The following is a 6,804-nucleotide window of genomic DNA, read 5'->3' as shown; positions in this document are numbered from 1 at the left end:
GAGAGAATGTAGAGAGAGGAGAGAGAAAAGAGAGAGAAAGGAGGGAGAGGAGAGAGAGAAAATTTCTCTCTCTTTTTTTTTTTATTTTTATTTTTTTCTTTCTCTTTTTATTTTTCTTTTTTTCTTTTTCTCTTTTTTCTTTTCTTTTTCTTCTTTCTTCTTCTTTCCTTTTTTTTTTCTTTTCTTCCCACAGCCTCCTTGGGCCGAAACAGGGGACGAACGAGGGGGCACCAGCTTGGCTTTGGCGAGGGTGACGGCTTCATCGGAGGTCCGGCAGCAGGTGGAGGCGGCGGTGGAGCAAGAAATGGTTGGCAGCAAAGTTCGACCGGCGAGAAATCAAGAAGAGATCGAAAAAACAGAGGACTGCCACTTTTTCTTTTGTTTTTGGTCATTAGCCGGTCACCGACGGCCAATACCTTCAGGAAAGAGAGATAAAGGGATGAGGATCCTATCCTAGAGATGAGACGTCGCAACCGACGGCGCCGGTGGCCGAAAAAGAGAGGAAAGGGTCCGGCCGAAACAGAGCAAAACAGGGGTTCACCTTGTTCATGATTTTCCGACGATCCCGACGGCCGGTGAGGGTCTAAAGTCATGGAGAGAAAGGAAAGAGGGAGAGGAAGAAAATTTGGAGCCTTACCTGAGCTCCGGTGGCCTCTTCGACCTTCGATTTTCGATGAACATGAAAAGAGGCTGCCACGGCTTCCACGGAGAAAAGGGGAGGAATCGGGCTCAACAGTCGCCGGTGGAGGCTCGTGAGGGAGAGGGGAGTCTTATCTATAGAGGGCCCTGGAGTTTTAAGGATCCCAGAACTCTTCTCCGTCCGGGATTCATCGGAGAAGAAGACTCCCATCGGGAGACTTCTTCCCGTTCTGTTTGTTTTTTTTTTTGTATGGGCTTTGGGTTTTTGGGCTTGATCCAGGGTCCAAATGGGCCGGATTGTTACATTCTCCCTCCCTTCAAATAATTTCGTTATCGAAATTAAGTTATGTTGTTTGAGATATATTCGAAAAATATATGTATACATGCATCATGTCTTTTATTTCTCATGATCTTGTTATAATAAAAATTATTTGAAATCTCAAACTCATTCTTTCTTATTGATTTCTCAACTTTTTGAAGAATTGTAACATTTTGGACTTGTATTAATATATCACCGTTATTTGTCTCATACATTCCACTCGAAATTCATAATTATCTCAGACTGCCTATGATAGAAAAATAAATAAAGGCCAAACATCGGACACTCTTCACAATCATCAATTTTTTTTTTTCTCTCGACCTTCCAACAAATTTTATATGTAGACTCTCATCTTAAGAAAACCTCATTCTTCTATATCAGTCCAAGTAACAATATTAAATTTTAAAAAAAATATGAGATCTATGTCAGGACATTCTAAGTTTGAACTAATATCAGAACTATCAAGCTGTTAATAAACTTGAGATATCTAAAATTTCTTGGTATTATCTACAATGAAGTAACCTACTGACAAAAATTATCCAGCTATGATCAGATTAGATCAAAATTTATAGCATCCTTTCATTATCAATAAAATCCTTCCTTATTTGCAACTATTGTATTCCATCATAATATCTTTTGAATCAGAAAATTAATATTTTTTAATCAATTTAATCCACCACATTTTTGCTCCACACTCTGATTTTAATTTATCAAATTATATAGGTCTATCAAAGATAAAATATTCTTGTATGTTAGATCAATCAAAGATAGATCCAACTTTCAAATTTCATATAAAATTTAGAGCAAAACTTTAAGTTTCTTTACCTTTACTATCTATTGGGCATAGCACATTAAAATTAAATCTTGATCCACTTTCTATGTTTGAAATCATTGTATAAGCTTCATCACTCTTCAAAAATCCAACATATTTGAAATTAATTAGAGTTAATCTTAGATTTACCTTACAATCATTTAGATAATTTTTAAATCAATCTTCCTTTTTAAAAGAATTAATTCCAACTTGTCAAACTAGAAGAACTCAAGCCAACATCCTTGTAAGTAGAATCAACTTAATAATTTCTTGTAGAGCTCTCTTCATCACAACCCTTAATATTAATCGATAAATCCATACAAAATCTTATCCCTTATATAAGTCATTCAAAATTTAACACTAGCAAGATATCTTAGTTCAATTCAGAAATCCAAACTTTGACTTGAATAATTAATACACTTCACCATCTTCAACAATCACAAGAAAAATTTTAAAAATCTAATCCAAAGATGGTAATATGAATTATTAAAAATTTCATCATAACCTGTATATCATACTCTGACAAAATAATTTTTTTTTTAATTTAATAACAATATCAAAATACTTTTGATCCACTTAGAAAAGTAAGCTTTTGATTTGAAATTCAATGCAACTTGAAAGATCAAGAAATCATATTCAGAATATGATATTTTAAGTAACCAAAAATTTTATCAAGATGTGTATCTCATATTCTCATAATAAAATTCAAGTATATTTTTTCATCTAAATTGAGTTTCATATATGATCCTCTTAAAGGTTCAATGCTCAAAAATATTTCTCTCTCATATGATGAAATTTCTTTTTAGACCATATCCTAACTTTTTTCTGATAAATTTAAAATTTATAATGCTCAGATAATTAACATCAAAATCAGAAAAGTTATCATGATTTTCTTCCATATAAGTTTAGCATTCCAAAATCATCGAGTATACTCAACATAACATATCAATACCTCCCACTTCCTTCCAGGGTCAACTCTTCTTATATTCAGGCCACCCTACTAATTGAAATCCAAGATATAACTCGTCAATTCTATTATAGATATCATATGCCACTTATGCATAAATTTTATCTTAATATCTATTGATTCAAAATCTAAATATTGAATCTTCTCTTTTATATCTATCATGTTCCTCATGATCATAACCTAAGTTCAGATATCACTAAAATTATAATTCTGAATAATTATAACCTTAAACTCAAATACCACTTAAATCATATTTTCTAGTGATCATAACTTAAACTCTAATATCATTCTATTATATCCTTAATGATTATAACCTTAAACTCTGATATTATCTATCATACTCTATTGATTATAATCTCAAATTTTGAAATCACTTATATGACAATCCTTAGTGACTTTAAACTTGAGCTCTAGTACTGTTCTATTATATCCTAATCACTTGTATCATTGTCTCCAAATGAACGTAACCTAAGCTTTAAGCTCAGATGCCACTCTGTCACATCCTACTGATCTTACATAAAATTTTAATATCTCTTCATAATCTCTAGTGATCTTAAACCTAAGCTTTGATATTATTCTATCACATCCTAATCATTTATATCGTAATCTCCAATGATCATAACCTAAGCTCTGTTATTACTCTGTAATATTTAAATCACTTACATTATAATCCTTAGTGATCATAACCTATGCTCTGTTATTACTCTGTAATATTTAAATCACTTATATTATAATTCTTAATGATCATAACCTGAGCTCTGATACCATTCTGTCACGCCCGAGCCCAACACCAGATCGGATACGTGTTGGCCGCACACTCCTTAGAGCAAGCCCTAAAGAATATGCAAGGCCAAATTAAATCATTACAACCTTAACATCCATAACAATTTATTTCAATAATAATTCATAAAATCTTGCATAATTATAAATTAAATTTTTTCAATCCTCTGATTAGGTACTATGATACTCTATCTACACATCTGCTCACCCACAATCCAATACCATAGCCAATCATGAGCATCCTGTATCTCTGAGAAAAAAAAGAAAGATGATAAGGTGTGAGCTTTACTGCCCAGTAAGAATTCTCATATCACACTGATATAGTAATATAATCTGAAAATAAGAATAAGCAATAAAACATAAAATCTCATATTCAATATTCAGAATACTGCAAACATCCATAATTTACTGTCTTGTTAAAATAGATGCATCATCATATGTTAACAGGTGAAACACTTTTATTCAACAATTATTTCATGTCTTATCTTTCATTTCTCTTTTCATAATCACATGATTTTTAACCTTTTCTTTCTGGCTCTGGACTATCCAAGTCTATACCTCAGTCATCATCCGAATCAATTTTACATAAAAGTCTTTCAAGGCTGTCCCAGGATGAGCTCCTAGCCGGCTATCCCACGTGCAAAAGCCCGTGAGAGACTGTCTCAGGCATAAGCTCTTGGTGGGCTGTCCCAGGCATGAGCTCCTGACCGGCTGATCCACCTGTAAGCCAGTGGGGTTGTCCCAGGCATAAGCTCCTGACGGGCTGTCCCAGGCATAAGCTCCTGGCCGGCTGTTCCACATGACAAGGCTAGTCCATACCATATATCTCTTTCTTTTCATTTAATCATTATGTGTTGATTTCATCAAATCAATTCTGTCTTGCATTATGATCAATTCAGATATGTCATATTCATATAATCATGCCATCAATCTCTGATACATATATATTGACATAACATACTCATGCTCAAAATCAAATAACAGTATCTCAGATATAATAAATTCATCGATCTCAAATCTGATAATGCAAAACCAATGATGTAAGACCAACAGTAAAATAGCATATATATAATAGTGATCATGTACAGAAATTCTTACCTTTATCGATGACTGATCCAAGCACAGAAATCAATGTTCTTCTTTAATTTATAATTTTTTTAACAAAATATTTTACTTGACATCATATGCAGACAATCATCTCTTCATAACCCTAATCAAATATAAAAATCATATATGGAGAAAATTATCCGATAATCAATCCTAATAACATAAATCTAGGACCTCTCTCAGAATTAACCAAAATTAGGATTTGTCTAAGTATCTGGATCCTTCACTGATCCATAAGACTTTTAGAGAGAGAAAATCCATGAAGAGAGAGAAAATTCTAGAGAGAGAAAGTAGAGAGAGAAAGTGGGAAGAAATCTTCGTATCCTTTCGATGAGGCAATCATGGTCGAGATCATCAGAGGTCATATCAGGGTGACTCAATATGGATTAACCATGATTGATGTTATCAATTTCGAATAAAGATCGGATCGAAATCTAATCTACTACACAAATTTCGGAGCAATCTCAGGTCATCATATTTTCATATCAATTTTATCCTAAGATTCGTGATGAAATCAGAGAGAGAAAGATACTAGAGAGATAAAATCCATAAAGAGAGAAGGTCTAGAGAGAGAATCTAGAGAGAGAAAATGTAGAGAGAATGTAGAGAGAGGAGAGAGAAAAGAGAGAAAAAGGAGGGAGAGGAGAGAGAGAAAATTTCTCTCTCTTCTTCTTTATTTTTATTTTTCTCTTTCTCTTTTTATTTTTATTTTTCTCTTTTTTCTTTTCTTTTTCTTCTTTCTTCTTCTTTCCTTTTTTTTTTCCTTTTCTTCCCACGGCCTCCCTTGGGCCGAAACAGGGGACGGACGAGGGGGCTCCAGCTTGGCTCCGGCGAGGGCGACGGCTTCGTCGGAGGTCCGACAGCAGGTGGAGGCGGCGGTGGAGCAAGGGATGGCCGGCGGCAAGGTTCGGCCGGCGAGAAATCAAGAAGAGATCGAAAAAACAGAGGACTGCCACTTTTTCTTTTGTTTTTCGGTCATTGGCCGGTCACCGACGGCCAATACCTTCAGAGAAGAGAGATAAAGGGATGAAGATCCTATCCTAGGGATGAGACGCCGCAACCGACGGTGCCGGTGGCCGGAAAAGAGAGGAAAGGGTCCGGTCGAAATAGAGCAAAACAGGGGTTCACCTTGTTTATGGATTTTCTGGCGATCCCGACAGCTGGTAAGGGTCTAAAGCCATGGGGAGAAAGGAAAGAGGGAGAGGAAGAAAATTTGGAGCCTTACCTGAGCTCCGGTGGCCTCTTCGACCTTTGATTTTCGATGAACACGAGAAGAGGCTGTCGCGGCTTCCACGGAGAAAAGGGGAGGAATCGGGCTCAACGGTCGCCGGTGGAGGCTCGTGAGGGAGAGGGGAGTCTTATTTATAGAGGGCCCTAGAGTTTTAAGGATCCCAGAACTCTTCTCCATCTGGGATTCATCGGAGAAGAAGACTCCCATCGGAAGTCTTCTTCCCGTTCTGTTTTTTTTTTTTTTTGTATGGGCTTTGGGTTTTTGAGCTTGATCCAGGTCCAATTGGGCCGGGGTGTTACAAGATTGTAACGGAAAGACAAAAGAACTGACGGAAAAAACAGGAACGGAAGACATGCTATAATTAAGAAAGTAACTCCAGGATGCATGGTTGGAAGCAAGAGACAATGAGACAAAGGGAACCATCGGTTCACTTGTAATTCGGACAAGAGGACAGAGAAGAATGCGGAATAAATTAGAAGGATGCATGATCTAGAGTTTTAGTTAGGGTTCAAGAACTCGTTCTTGCTAGTGATGATACTAAGAAAGGAAAATAAAACAAGAACATGAGGAGGAAACCTGAAGATAAGAAAAAGAAGGGAGGAAGAGGAGGATCTTGCATGTAATTTGGACAAAAGAAGGAGACGGGTGGGGGGGAAAGAAGAAGGATCCAGGGTTTTAATTAGGGTTTTATGCATATGATCAAGAACTCGTTTCTGCTGGTGATACTAGCTAAAAAAAGGAAAACAGGAACAGGAACAAACCAGATGAAAAAGAAAGAAGGATGCAATGGACCAAAAGAAGGAGAAGGACGTGTAGAAATTAAGAAGAAGGATCTAGGGTTTTAGGCAAAGCAATGTATCGATCAAGAACTCGATCGTTCTTGCTGGTGATACGTACTAGAGGAAACCGGAAGAAGGAAAAGAAGAGAGAAAGAGGTGGGATCACGTACT

Source organism: Elaeis guineensis, chromosome 5 (genome assembly GCF_000442705.2).
Source record: "Elaeis guineensis isolate ETL-2024a chromosome 5, EG11, whole genome shotgun sequence".
Taxonomy (NCBI): Eukaryota; Viridiplantae; Streptophyta; class Magnoliopsida; order Arecales; family Arecaceae; genus Elaeis; species Elaeis guineensis.
This window is presented reverse-complemented; position numbering follows the sequence as displayed.